Source organism: Anabrus simplex, chromosome 2 (genome assembly GCF_040414725.1).
Source record: "Anabrus simplex isolate iqAnaSimp1 chromosome 2, ASM4041472v1, whole genome shotgun sequence".
NCBI lineage: Eukaryota > Metazoa > Arthropoda > Insecta > Orthoptera > Tettigoniidae > Anabrus > Anabrus simplex.
The window spans coordinates 782,989,098-783,005,369 of record NC_090266.1 but is presented as its reverse complement, the minus strand read 5'-3'; the positions used below and the strand labels follow the sequence as shown (position 1 = coordinate 783,005,369).

Here is a 16,272-nt window from a genome sequence, read left to right as displayed (position 1 = left end):
ATGTTAATTGCTTTACGTCCCACTAACTAATTTTACGGTTTTCGGAGACGCCGAAGTGCCGGAATTTAGTCCCGCAGGAGTTTTTTACGAGCCAGTAAATCTACCGACACGAGGCAAACGTATTTGGCCACCTTCAAATACCACCGGGTTGAGCCGGGATCGAACGTGCCAAGTTGAGGTCAGAAAGCCATCGCCTCAACGGTCTGAGCCACTCAGCCCGGCAGGACAAGAAGGCACCTAGAACAATGTATTAAGCATGTTTCATTCTAAGTAGCTTATGTAGTGCTATCTTTCGCCTTCGGCGGCTGAGAGTTGCATTGTCTTCATGATCATGAATTAACTGTATACTTTCAAATGATTGACATATTTTTCAAAACTTTTAATTAAATAGATAAAATGATTCTGATCTTTGAGCAGTTCTTATATTAAATCCTTCATAACTGTACGTGTTAAGACACATTCCAAGGGGGACTGAGGGCTCCGGCACAAACTATGATGTAGTAGCATTTATCTGGATTCTTCCACATTCACTATATGAAAAGGTTCTCATGGCACCACGTCTTTTCCCAGCTGTTGTTTGGTCATTTATCTGAAGTTATCTTTTCATTCACAAACGGAACTGTGTTTGAAATTGTAACCATACTATTATTAATTGTTTATCGTCCCTTCGATTACTACAGATTTTAAAGGGCCTAGGAAAAGGAATTTTGTCCCACAGATTTCCTTTAGGTGTCGGAAACCAACGGCATAGAGTTGTCGCATTCGTAAGCCCTCATATGTCAGTGACCTCATTGAAGGTGGTGGAACGATAACTGATTACTCTGTAAGCACTGGTTAATGACATTCGATATTTTTCAGTTCCATTGCACAACTCTATTAAGCGAGGTTTTATTGTATAATAACAAAGAATGTTTTAATATTATTTGTCTTGATCGTGGTTGGCTTTGAAACATATCAACATACGAAATTAACGTTGTGTAACAACATCGATTCTTATCATGTTAATGAATTGGAGCATACGATTTTTGCGAACTAAGCGACGTTTAAGACTATGATGTATAGTCCAAAGTTTATATACCATATGAAATTCAACCTCTCCCCATGGAACTACAGCCCTGATGACCCTTGATCTATCAAGCGACCACTGCTCAGCCCGAACGCCTACAGATTAAGAGGTGACGCGTGGTCCTTTTATTCTTCGCTTTCTAGACCGGAACTGCTACAACATCGTCATTTAGCCTCTAAATTGTACTCATGTTGTCTGATTGGAGCCCAAACCAGTCTTCACATCCGGGTAAAATTATACCTGACCTGGTCGAGAATTGGACCCGGATTGAACACAGAGCCTCCGAGTAAGGGGCAACCATGATAAACCTCAGGGCCGGCTATATCATATTCTGTAACTAAATATAAACTATATAACTATATAACGATTGCTAAAGGACCAGATGACCAGCAGATATTGAAGTACTGAGTTAGCTATATTGTTTGGTTTTCATGGCCGAGTGAATTTCACAAAAGTGCTTTTCAACACTTCTCTAGACTGCATATTCGTATGAATGCGTTGAAGAGTACGATTCTGCCCAGCTGTGAGCTTGCATCCGCGAGGTAGCGGGTTCGAACCCCACTGTCAGCAGCCCTGAAGATGGTTTTCGGTCGTTTTCCATTTTCACACAAGGCAAATGCTGGGGAAGTACCTTAATTAAGGCCACGGCCGCTTTCTTCTCTCTCCTAGTACTTTCCTATCCCATCGTCGCCATAAGACCTATCTGTGTCGGTTCGAAGTAAAGCCAATTGTAAAGAGTGCGATTCTATTAATATAACAGGCATTACATGCTGACATTCTGTTACCAATAAATTCAAGGAATCTCAAGGACCTAGTAAACTTCGGAGTATGACTTTTCAATATATTACCAACTTTATGTAGAGAGTACACAACAAACAACAGAGAAGCCACTTCTAAGTTGTTTCTATTATGAATAAATAGATGCACTAATATTTGTAGCTAAACAAAATCAATTGTTAAAAAATTAATATTCTATATTAATAAAAATACAAGTAATAGTAATTTTTATACTATTCAATTGGTTCTGCTTAGACAGAAAGTATATATCTCTCTGGTTTTGAGAAAATAATTTATGGCATTGGTGAAGGATAAGATGAAAGGTGACCATCAAGACCAGATTTACAGTATAAGGTGAATAATTGAAAATTACTACGATAGGGTTTGATTGCTATGATATGGATATAGAAGAATGCACATGCCCAAGTAGCAAGAGAAAATACATTAGCCATGCCCAAGGATTGTATATTAAAAGGGTAAGTAGGCCTATTTACATGAAATTAAAGCTATTCATGACTACAGTTAGGCTAAACTGAGAGTTGATGGTAGATTCAGTTCTGGGTTCAAGGAGGTTATAGGGATCACGCAAGGTTGAAATACTTCCTTATTCTTCGTTCTTTATATGACGTGATAACAGAAAGGCATACAATGGCAGAGTGGGATTGAGTGGGGTGAAAATGTACTAAGCAGTTTTGTTAATGCCAGTATCTTGGTCTTAATATCATTTTGCGTCCAAAATTTGTAACCTAATGACTTGAAACTAATGAAGAAATTATACATACGGAATGACATAAAAGAAATATTGAGCCGGGTAAAGGTATTTCACAACGGAAAAAAATGAGAAATAAAGTATTTGGGACATTAACCGAAGGAAACGTTGTGGACAGAATGTAGTCACACACAAAAGGAACGAGAGCATGGTTTTGTATCTTCCTCATATTTAATATTTTATCAAACTTAAGATTATGTATTACCAGAATATCACTCACCTCCCATGTAGATACAAACCATTTGGATGCTCATAACATCTATCGGATCAATTGCTTCTGAGAAACGTGTAGTTGTGAGGAAATAACACAACACTACGTGCTAATCGTTTTCTTTCCGAGCGGCTATATAAAACATTTAAACGTAATTTGTATTATTACAGCTTGATAAAAGTGACTAGATCAGTAGAAATACACTGATACATTTTTTAGAGATTCAAGACGATCAATGCAAAGGCATTTTTTATCAGACTATCTCACCAGTGGGTAGCAAATAATTTACTTTATTGTGGATTCTGTGCGATGGGCAAATTTATTTGTATCTTATTCAAGAAAGTTGCCCAGTGGCCGTTAGCAGATTCTGTAAACAGAGCTTTAACCTCTCTTGAGATTTTGACGACCTGATCAGTGACACTTCTTGTCAATCTAAGCCGAGGAACTACCGATTTGGTATGCAATTTATTTCCGCTCGTTGACCAGCCAAGCAAGTTTTACGAGATCATCTTTCCTATTATCGCCACTCTGAATATTTCATAACAATAATAATAATAATAATAATAATAATAATAATAATAATAATAATAATAATAATAATAATAATAATAATGGCTTTACGTCCCACTAACTACTTTATGGTTTTCGGAGACGCCTAGGTTCCGGAATTTAGTCCCGCAGGGGCACTTTCTTTTTGCTACTTTGCTTTACGTCGCATCGACACAGGTTTTATGGCGACCATGGAAGAGGAGAAGCCTAGAAATGGGAAGGAAGCGACCATTCCCTTAATAAAGGTACGGCCCCGACATTTGCCTGGAGTGAAAATGGGAAACCACGGTACACCATCTTCATGTCTGCCGACAGTGGGATTCGAACCCACTATCTCCCGGATGCAAGTTCATAGCTATGCACCCTTAACCGCACAGCCAACTCGCCCGCTCGGAGCACTTTTACTCGCCAGCTAATCTGCCGACACGAGGCTGACGTATCTTAGCATGTTCAAATACCACCGGACTGAGGCAGGATCGAACCAGCCAAGTTGGGGTCAGAAGGCAAGCGCCTCAACCGTCTGAGCCACTCAGCCCGACGAATGTTATTTATCAACCAACACCTCACTGGATTCGTCGTTTGATGGCCCTACTCATGGAGTACAGAAAGTATATCCCTCCGCTCTTCATCTTCTCTTCATTCAAATTGTAATAATAATCATACTGAACCCTTGATCTCACTGTCCCATCGGTGGTCGTCTGCCTCGGCTGCTTCAGTAGAGCAATATCGAACTCTTAGATCTTAGGGTCGTTGCGAGTTATTTCTGTCACTTCATCGACCAAACGATAGAGTTCAGAAGAGAGCCTAACTAATTTAAATGAAGAGCAAAAAATACTAAAATATTTATTCAAATTAAATCACGATAAAAATCAGTTAATAGTTTTACAACGTTTTAACGTAGTCACAATACATAATGTGAGTCTTATCTTTTTATTAGTGTTTAAAATTATATTTTAAATAATGAAAATGTAGTGTAAATTCGTGGGCAGCAAAAAAAAACAGGAAACGAGAATAAAACCTGAAAATCGGGCACCATGGATCCAAACGGTAACTGAGAGTAAATCCACACGGTCCGTGGAAAATCTGACCTTCAACAAACAGAATTCCAGATTTACATTTAATTAAGGTTATCCACCAGTTTACTATCCTATCGGATTTTGGAATATCCCCCCAATGGACCATTAATCGAACCAAATCGACTATCAGCTGCTTTGGATAGGTTGCGAAATATTACTAGAAAGCATGGTGTTCATTGCAAGTTAACAGCAATGGTCACAATCAAAAATAAAATTCCACCATGTACTGTCATCTCGTGACACCCTTAAGTTATAGAAGAATCCCGATGCTGTAGCATGCATCACTCCAAACAGATGTTCAGAAGAAACCAACAACACTCGATTCGAGGAGATCTTACATTACGTCGTCCTGAAGGAACAAAACTGCTAAATGCAGGAAAACATTAATTCATTATGCATTTAGAAGAAATGCCAAACACTGAAGTTAAGGAAATGTGATAAGTCACTTGAAAATGTTATTACTAAACCAACTTTCAGGTTATAAAACAATTAAGTCGTTGAGTTTGTTAACGTACAAGTCTACAATGTAAAACACATAAAAGGAAATCTTTCCAATACTGCAGAACTACGACTACCATTACAAATCTATCTACAATTGCTCCATTAAACTAAACTACAAGTAATAGGTAGACCAACATCTCACCTCAAATAAAGTGAATAACGAAAAATGAAAATTTAATTAATTTCGTATGGCTATTTCTAGCCAAGTGCAGCCCTTGTAAGGCAGACCCTCCGATGAGGGTGGGCGTCATCTGCCATTTGTAGGTAACTGTGTGTTATTGTGGTGGAGGATAGTGTTATGTGTGGTGTGTGAGTTGCAGGGATATTGGGGAGAGCACAAACACCCAGCCCCCGGGCTACTGGAATTAACCAATTAAGGTTAAAATCCCCGACCCGGCAGGGAATCGAACCCGGGATCCTCTGTACCGAAGACCAGTACGCTGACCATTCAGCCAACGAGTCGGACAAAATGAAAATGAAATACATATTCTAACAGCTGACGAATCGAAACCGCAAGAGTAGTGTAAATCCTACATAAATCAACGGTTTCCACGTGGGACAATCCTTACATTCAGCCACTACTGATGCAACGCTATTATGGGACCACCTTCTGGCTAGTATGAATTATGCCGAAACATGGCCTGAATAGTACCTGACATTCGTATCCACCACTGCAAACACTAACATCGTTCAAGTCAATTCGCGAAAATGACTAACCTATGACTTGACTAGGTACAGACAACTCCCTAATCCTGTCGTTCAACCTACATTACAGTGTCCACTCATCCTTAACTTATATAATACACGCAGCATCCTAAATCTATCATTGAGCGAACGTTATGGTACCTACACATCATTTATACCGTTAGGCGAAATCGAAACTTTAATCAAAATCCCGGATATTTAAATCTAATCCTCGTTAAAACTCTAGCACAATGAAATGAAATTCGCCACAGAATGAACTCGAACCTGGAAATATAACTGAGTCCATTTCTTATAATAAAGCGTGAAATCGAAATTAAACAACATGTCCGAATAGTTTAATCTATTCCTCAATACAATCTCAACACATGCAGTGAAGTTCGCTACATCAAAACAAACACAGCTCTCGTTTAATTTGACGTAATGTCATTGAAAACAGTAATCACTACCATCCCGATATGCACGGCACAACTCAAGTGCGATGCTCCAAATGACCTATCATCCCAACGTTCCAAACATGTATCACCGTGAACTGTCCAGTGAAGTAACCTATCATCAATCTACTCAAACTAAACTATAATTCTAATAAAATTCATTTTTCACGTACGCAATGTTTCTAGTCAGCGATAATTTCGTCTCGTAAAGATACAGAAGAGAATAAAGTTTACAATAATCAAATATTACATTGACCGTGTGTCAGAATGTATTTTGTTCGTGAGGTCGGCTATCACAAAATGCACTTTGCTGATACTAAATAGAACCGTCACTTAGACTTAATTGCCAAAGCTACGGTCTCATATAAAATAGTAATCATAGGAGAACATCAACTAGTACTTAAAATAGGTGTTACAACGCGCTCACTTGGATTTTATCACCTTTGAATTCGTCAACTGTTCTGGATTGCTTACAGGACATCGTCATCATACACAGCCGGTATCAGAAATATTACACCTTAACATACACCCTGTCACAAAACTTCCTCTCCGTCGAAAATTTTCATTGCAATATTTAAAACTTCACCTTTTACATTTTTAAGGCAATTTACACACATTTTTAAAGTTTCGCGCACTGTCATGAATAACAGACAATTCACCTAAACATTGCAATACACCTAATTTTTACACACGCCACATAGTAATTTAACGGCACAAGTATGTACATCCTAACTACAAAACACGATATTTAAATCAGACCGAAGGCGTCGTGAGCATGGAGTTATCTCGGTTCCATCTTGAGCCAGCTCGTCTCAATCTTAGCCACTCATGATTGAAGAGCCCATTCTTCACATATATATTTCTTATAATTACACAGATTCTACACCCGTAAATAATAAATAATAAATTATTCTAGACACACATAATATGTACAACCGGTCCGTTTTGTGCCGTGAATTCAACTCTCGTCTGTGGGAATATCCACCTCCCCCTTAGGCCAGGTGTTTTAAGGATATGAAACCCGAAGCTTATCTCTGCCAGTCTACAGTTCCCTTTACCGATTACAAAAGTACACCGCGTCTCAGTAAGTCACGAATGCTAACCATGAATTCGCTGTTTCCAATTGAGAAGTTCAGGAATCCTATACTAATTCAATTAATGATTTTCTTTACTGATTATGGTAGATGTCGTAACTATATTGTATCAATAATTGAGCCTTCATTTGTAATTTACCACTTCGTAGAAATCTTCTATCTCTAGCCGACTAACTTTATAAATTTCACAAGTTTATTGAAGGAACAGTTCAAGACCTCTACTTGATGTCGCCCGACGTGGATTCACCCTCGAGAACGATTGCAAATTGAGTGGAGCTCCTCTCTGGAGATGGGGTATTTAAGGCATTTCTATGGACGCTTTACTTGTCGTGATGTATTATGGCGCAGTCATACATTTTGATAACCACTGGACCGGAATATTCGAAACTCACCCCAAACATTCCACTTCATTTTCAAGTCATGATGGTGTTGTTTGCTGGTTTTTCCCGTCCCTTTAACGGGCTTAATTAATTTCGTGCAGGCGATTTCGCGCGCATTTTGATTGCGTGCCTTTGACACGTGCTTCCCTCACAGCCAACTTAAATGCCACTACTCTCCAGGCCTAATTAAATACATTTCAACCCTGTGGACTTTAGCTTCATCAAATATTTCTTAAAATTCTTAATTACTTATTTCTTTGTTAATGATAGTGCTGAAATCTCTCGCAATGAGGATTATTATCTAGAAGTTCATTATTAATTACCCGAGGTCTGCCGAAGTGTTCCGACCTCTTTCGAATGGGTGGCTCGCTTCTCACTTCGAGTTGTCACGCCACGAACTGTGAGATGAACTTGCAATAAAGACTTACAGTTGCACTTGTAGTTGCATCTTGTAGCTGCAATTTTCTAGTTGCAATATTTAGCAAGGTAGAATTATGGGTTCAATGCGGCCTCATTTTCCTTGAGCAGGCATTACGATTTAACGCTGTATAGTTTCGATGTTACGGTTTACTCCACGCATGGCAGAGAAGTGGGCTTCATTTGGGCGATCAATGGCTGAGTTCTAATTAGTTTTACCGGGTAAACAGCAGCTGTGTCCTGCCGATACCGTACGACATAAATAGCTGCCGAATGAAGCGTTTTCCCCTCCTTCAGATAGCCGACAACCTCTACCGGATTTGAACTCGCGATCTTGGTACATGGAGGCCGGCATTCTACCAATGATCCGCAAATGTAGCTATTCAAACTCCACCTGTCATAGTGAGAGATTGATATTGTATGCATCTTTCTACATGTATGAGACGGTAGCTGTTAAGTCTGTAACTTGCAACACTTTCGAAAAATGATGATGATGTTGCTTGTTGTTTAAAGGGGTCTAACATCTAGGGTCATCGGCCCTTCAAAGAATGGAACGCACACGTAATTCTCTACGGATTAAAATCAATGGACGCTGTGAGTGATTCCTTTTGTCTGATGCCGTGTTCAAATAGACGAGATCATTCACTGTTGATTATTTACTCTCATCTGAATGTGGGTCTCGCACTTTATGGAATACTGTACCACCATTTTCAATAAAGATATGAAATAAGAGATTATACTTGCCAATAAAATGTGACTGGACCTGACAAAATTATCACAGGTTTGAATGATGAGCTTTTACTAGACATCCCACCATTGTGGACGTTGTATAAAGCATGTGATTAGTGCACATGAGTGCATTAGCCCACTAGGCTATGGATGTGAGAATATTGCCGATTGCCATTGATCTAGAAGTAGTATTAGGTGTATTTGTCCTCTCTCTTAGGTATATTATGTCCTTATGAATGTGCAATAATGGTAATTGAAGGAACTCCAATAAAAAACTAACAACAGAAATGTCTGTTTCTCCATCATTGCATCAGTATTCTTCAACATTGTTTTGTCATTCAAAATAGTCTTTTAGGTACTCAGCAGACAAATCGAAATAACAGTATATGTACTGGAGACTTTCTGATAAATTACTATCGCTTTTGATGTTGCATTTTCGCCACATCAAGTTCAAAATCTCCGATTAATTACTGTGTGTAATTCGTGGCTCCTAACCCGTGTTGCGGTGTTGTTTTCTCTATTAATATATGGGACTAAGATGGAATAGACCTTAGTAGATCCTTGCAATGTGCCGGGTCCGCGGTGTAGGGTTAGCAGTAGCAGGCGATTATATGTTCTGAAACAATGGGTGCTGAGACAGCGATGAGTCAGCATTTTTCTACGAGGTCACTGACCCTTAGTTCAGTAGTAAGAATATGACGGTTTTTCCACGAGGTAATTGACCCCAGATGAGTAGTATGACTATGATGGTTCGGGGATTCTGTGTACGTGAGCAAGCCTAACCTCACAGACTCCATTGGAGGGGCCCAATTGGCCAGGGGAATGATCTGGGATGCTTTCTGACACCCTAGGTGCGATTATGAGGTCATACACATACGTACGAGGGCAATGCTTACCTCACTGGCCATCCTGGATTGTTTTTGACTAATAGGTGAGGTTATGACGTCATACATTTACGTACGACAGCAATGCTAACATCACGGGCGACTTTGGAGGAGCCGAATCGGACCGGGACACTTGGAGGAGCCGAGTCGGAAAGTTCTGACTCCACCTGAATTACAACGTCGTATAATTACGTACGGGGGCAATGCTAAACTCACGGGCCACTTTGGAGGAGCCGAATCGGACGAGCCCCCCGAGGAATCCTATCGGTAGTTGAGATGACGTATTAACCTAACCTCGCTACGGGGAAAGCTACCATAACCTCAGACGGGTTCCCCTTGGAGGAGCCGAACTAGTGAGGTGACTTTTAGGTGTGGTTAACACATGTGTTAACCTAACCTTGCCCACGAACGGTAACCTAACTTCACACATAGGCTCTTTGTCGTCTCCCACTTTGGAGTAGTGACAGAGCTGTGACGTAATAAGTGCGGGCGATTTAAAAATGCATGCTTATCTTTACCTCTACGGTGTTGGATTTGTGATGAGATGAATCTGTTAAGATGGATTTTTATAACCGGATGCCCTTCCTGAGGTAAACCTCATCATGGAAGATCATAAGATGAAATGAATGCCATGATAGTAGTAGGAAAGGAGAGGGTAAAACCCGGTAGTAGCACATAGTTTTCTTCTGTCGAATAACATCAAGAGATCTGCTCAAGGCTTTACGTCCCCATCCGACGGACAATTAATCATCAATAATCTTCCTCCTAAAACGCATCTTTATTTAGTTCAGCACCTACGCCAGAGTTGACACAGTTTCAGGCCTTGTACCACTTTCCAAATTTCGTAACAGAGCTGAGAATCAAGCACATTGCACATACTTTATGTGTAGTTCTATAATGGCGGGACTGAGCATGTGTCATACTAAGGTCATACTGTTTTATCATGCAGCGATCACGTCGACATAGTTATGCATGTTTAGACTTGTTCGTTATCAAGGTCATTCTCTAGTAAATACAAGCCTTTATAGATGCTATTTGTGAGAATATGTTGTTTAGGTGCGAGGAGCCTAAGGGAATGGAATACGAAGAAGATTTTAATGTTAGTGAAATATTTATTGTGTAATTATTAAAAAATTAAACACACGACTTCCGGTTATACTACAGTCTTTGTTATGCTGGCGACAAGTTTTGCTGTACTCCTTATCAGCTTACTGTGAAGAGCTAGTATGCTTCCAAAATTGTAATCCTCCCTGCGACATGCAAAGGAAACAAAATATTTAATGTTTACGAAATTAAGTTTTCAAAATATATTATCCTATGCATGTTATGCTTCACAAAGAAGTTAATGCTGTTTTTACCATGTTGTTATTCATGTGCTTAGTGCCTTTCTGAATTTTTATCAGGTACTCTAAAGAAGGGGAAACGTTCATCCATGCACTGTCTACAGTTTACAATCTTCGGATTAGGTCCATCCCATTCATCCGAACCATTTTACCTCGATGTTTGTAATGACGTCTACAGGGTCTGCATGAAACTACATCGATTGACATCTTACTCTGGAGAGGAAGGATGTTCCAACAAGCATCTACTAAAGGAGCAGCGTACGCAGATTAAAATCCTGGTGGTAAAACATGAATCAGGTATTTGGCATCTGATATAAGCTTCTATGTTTATAGAACATCTCAATAGCCTCACTGGGGCCGATGACCTTCGATGTTAGGCCCCTTAAAACAACAAGCATCATCATCATCAATAGCCTCACTTACTTGAGTGAAATGAATAAGATGTTGCATATGAGTTACACTGGTAGGCGAACAGGATGCATATTCACAGTTTTGTTTGTTATCAAGACGATTCTCTCTAACCGTGTAGTCTGTTTCTTCCTTCTGTTCCATAGCGTACGGTGTGGAAGCACCAACTATTGATCATGATGTCGGACTGTCCCAATTTAGAGTCTTGTAACAATATTCGTTAGTGGATGGCAAGGACATCACTCATACGAATAATACAATAGGCTGTTGTGTTAGCAGGAATATTTTCCGATGTTTCAAATTCTAGGCAAATATCGACAGGAGATTCTTTTATAGATTCTTCATGGTATAATCAGTCTAGAACTACAATCGGTGCTTTATTTTAAATTCTTCAGGCGAAAATATCGGACGATCTTCTTTCTGATAATACGATGATTGGAATTTACAAAACATGTCATAGGGCTACCCATATTTATTTTTCTCAAAATTAATGTCCATGTTTTCGTAGGGTTACGTAATTCTGTTGATATATATTATTTCTATAATATTTCTTAATTTACAGTGTTCAAACTGTGAGCTATTACTTTCATGGTTGAAGTTACGATGGGTTTGAAATTCACAAATAATATACAAAAACTTTTCGGTAAAACGTAACGTATTAACATCCCACATATGCTTGTTTGTAGGTGGTAACACATGATACTAATGCAGCTCCCAACTTCAAAAACGTATAGGTAATTGTGTATCATATTCTACAATACTGAAAAATCGAAGTTTTCCTCCATCAGAAAAAATTACATGTGGAATCCTCCACAATATACGATGAAGAGTAATTTTCGAGTCTACTGGTGTTTCTGCTGCTTTAACCCTTTATAGGTTGCTGGTAAATATATTTACCACTTGGGTTGTCATAGGAACTGTTCAGATGGCAATACCCTAAGAGGCCGTAACTGTCTGCTTTCTAGTCTAGTAACTCTCTCTTATAAGAATATTTACCACTGTTTTCGTAACTCGCGCTTCGAGTCTATTTGAATCGTTCCACTTCCGGAAGTGGTACATATGTTTACCAGAGAGCGCCACTTGAATTTCACTCATGTTAGCATTGTGTTGACCATAAAATACAGCTCATTATAAGCGAGATACTGTTCTTTCCTGATTTATATAACGTAACAATATATATATTTTAATATTTTGATTACTTTGTGAACATAGATTACATATTTTGTGGTTAACTTTGAAATATTTTATCAAAATTATCATTGGTCTACACATGAAGTACCACGAAAAGCGAAATAGCGTGTTCGTTTTGCGTATTGATAACGTATTCATTTTCAATGCAATTTGTAATAAATATATCGGAAAATAGACTTCAGAGCTTCTAGTTACATGTTTTACAAATGCCTTTTCGTACAATATTCTGGCCAACATGTTATATTCACTAATATGAAAACATACAGCAAGACTGTAAGGTCGTGGACTACGTTTTATCAGTCACAAGATGTATTAGCTTCCCAGATTATGAAAATTGGATTTATATCCAAAACAACACTTCATGTGTATTTTGGAAAAACATGAATTTAGTCAATCTGTATGATATTCCGTTCCTCTGAGTTCAGGGGCGTACACAGATAATAATAATAATAATAATAATAATAATAATAATAATAATAATAATGATAATGATAAAGAATACATTTTCAGGGTAATTATGGATGTAAGAATAGACTGCCACATGTAGTGGCTAACACCAGTGTTTCCCATAGGGGAGGGGGTGACAAATCAGACATTTATTCGGTGGATATATCCCAACATTCCCCTGACTCCCCTAGGCACTTGCCTTCCTGAATGCATACGTATGCTATTTTGTAAGATATTCTTATACTCTCTTAGAAATTAATTTTAGACTATGGCTTGCTTTGAATCGTATTGTTTGCAAGAAAAACTATGTGCTTTAGTTCTATTGAAAAGAATAAATTGAAGACGAAAAACATAGATGTAGCCTGTGTTCATAGGTCAGTCTGTTCTGCATGATCCTAGTGCAAATTTCAGAGCCAGTGTAACATTTATAATTATTTATACTTCTTGTTCCAAGGTTTCCATCTGCATTTTGCACCTATGATTTGCAAACCTCTGTGAAAAGTTGTTATGTTAGCAAAGTGGCAAAAAAAATTTACCAGTGCACACTCAGTGGGAAAGAAATCCTAAATGCTCTCTGGTAAAAATACTTACCACCCCATATCGCACAATCAAACAATATATTTACTCAGATTTTGGTCAAAAGCTAAACGGTAGATCCCGGTGACATGGTATTTAACCAAACAGGTAATATATCTTGTTCCCCAGGGTTTTGCCCTTAACAGAATTGCAATCTCTTCGATCACGGATCAGAATCACCTCTTGCTTTGCGGTGATTATAATACGTCCAATTTCTTGCTAATTGCTTTATGTCGCACCGACACAGATTGGTCTTTTGGCGACAATGGGAGAGGAAAGGCCTAGGAGTTGGAAGGAAGCGACCGTGGACTTAATTAAGATACAGGCCCAGCATTTGCCTGGTGTGAAAGTGGGAAACCACGGAAAGAAATATTCAGGGCTGCCAACAGTGGGATTCGAAACCACTATCTCCCGGATGCAAATCTAATAGGTGTAAAATCATCAGCAAAGCCGAGAATATATTTTAATGGTAACGCAAAAATAATAACCGTCCTGATTAATCATCCAGTTGTTATTAGCTTTCTGACACCATCCTGTCACCCGTAAAAGATTACTTTCTTCATCATTATAAGAAGGACGTGTTTCATTGCACTTGTAATACCAACATTCCTCGACCTATCTATTTCCACATTATTTACTTCATAACGTGCGTCAGCAAAGAGAAGAGCTGGAATATGGTTGTTTAGTTCAGATATGCTTGGTTCACTTCCATTGGACTTATCTAGGTGTCCTTCAACATAGAGGTAGCTTTCATGTGGTACGGTGTATCCATCTTGCTGATTAACGATAAAGCGAATTTCATAATTGTTATTGAGTCCAAACATAAAAGGTTGATAATAATGAAGTTCACTTCGTACTACACCTTTATGAGTTTCTACTATGTTCATGAAGTCTAGCATTTCTTCCGTTTCGTTTTAGTAGCTTATAACCTAAATTGAGGCGAATCTACTTATGGTTGTTAACTCGATGAGCCTTCGCAAACATGTTGTACGTCTCTTGAAAGGGGCAAAAGATCCACATGGGTCGAAGCCGCGAACTAAATAGCATTTTAAGAAAAAAGAAAAAGGTGTCTCCTGAATGTACACCGTGATTTATAGGTTTTTCATGCTGGTTTAATATGAAGCTTGTAAGCTACGCACGTGTGCCGATCTAAATTAATATGCTGATTATGATTATTCACAAGCGCAAGTGTGTTGTTGGTAATGTGTTTTACAGAGACAGGATGATAAAGAAATTCCGACAATTTCTCACAATAATATAACCACTTTCCACTGAAATAATAAAGTCGTGCAGGACGTGTGAATGTTGTTGATTACTATACAAGTCTGCAATAATATTACAAGTGATGTTTACATGATGATCATCGAAGAGTTTTATAGGTTGATCAGACTCATAAGTACGTTTTTATGGGCTCTCTGGGTGAAAATCCAAGCAATTGTCCAATCGAATCAGGTTGTGATTTGAAGTCAATCTTGAATGAAGGCTTAATAACACATTCATGTGTGATGTTGCTCACAGTAATGGTGAACTTGAAATTATTATTAATAAAACTCTCATCACGAAACTGATCAATCAACGTACTTTCAATATAGTCATGAATATCGTCTACTGAATAACTGCCTGATGGTAGCGTTTGCACATACCCATCGTAATAGAACTTGTTTATGCCATCACGAACATTACGGATTTTATTGTAGCTTTCAAACGACACAAGTCCAAGACAATGTGGCTGATGACCGAGTTCGTTCCGTGGATTAAAGTAGACGTTTTTTTCAGGTCCTTATCCGTGTACAGCGAACGTTCTTACACCATTTGTCATCACGTGCACACTGATGCCCCTTGTCTACTGTCTGGGTTTGATATAAGAACATAAGACATAATCGTACGCATATGCGTGTATTGAATTTTTGGACACGGTTTTTATTGTAAACAAAGTCAGCACCACTTCTGAAATAACGTATGGGCTCAAATGGAGGAGGTAAGTCACCGTAGCTATCGAAATACCATACTTTAGATTTACGTTTTACGTAGGCAAATTAATGATTTTCAGGTCCGTGACTGTTGTCCAAGTTAATTACAGCAATCTCACGTTCACGTGGACGTGCTGGTAGCTGATCACGCATATATACACCGCGAAAATAATGAATTCCTAGTTGATTAGCAAACGCAAAACTTCTTCCTGGGTTAGAGCTCTATGTGGCAATGCATTCAGTAGACGTTTTTTGGTGATTTGTAAATGCTAAGCCCTTTTGGTATGGCACTAGCTTCATATGTAGACCTTTCCCTCGTAATGCAATTGCCTCCACTGTCTTGTTATGACGTTCACTCTCTTTCAACTGTTGGTTCGCTTCTTCTAAAACCGGGCGAGTTAGCCATGCGTTTAAGGGCACTCAGCTGTTAGAGGTTGCATCCGGGAGGTAGTGGGTTCGAATCCCACTGTCGGCAGCTATGTAGATGGTTTTCCCTGGTTTCGCATTTTCACACCAGGCAAAAGCTGGGGCTGTACCTATATTAAAGCCATGGTCGCTTCTTTCCAACTCCTAGCCCTTTCCTACACCATCGTCGCCAATCCGTGTCGGTGCGACGTAAAGCCACTACCAATCAAAAAGCTACTTCTACAGCTTTAACAGTTCTTGCTACAGCACTAGCACCACCCAGCGAAAACCATAAAGCTGGTAGTTCAGCAAATAGCGCAGGAAGATATCCTCCTCATTTTGG

At 38.9% G+C, this 16,272-nt stretch overlaps 1 protein-coding gene across 1 annotated transcript in view; it reads left to right on the top strand.

The window, feature by feature from the left end:
• LOC136863686 (5-hydroxytryptamine receptor-like) overlaps positions 1-16,272 on the top strand; it is a 684,082-nt gene that overhangs the window by 372,530 nt on the left and 295,280 nt on the right. The window lies entirely within an intron of this gene.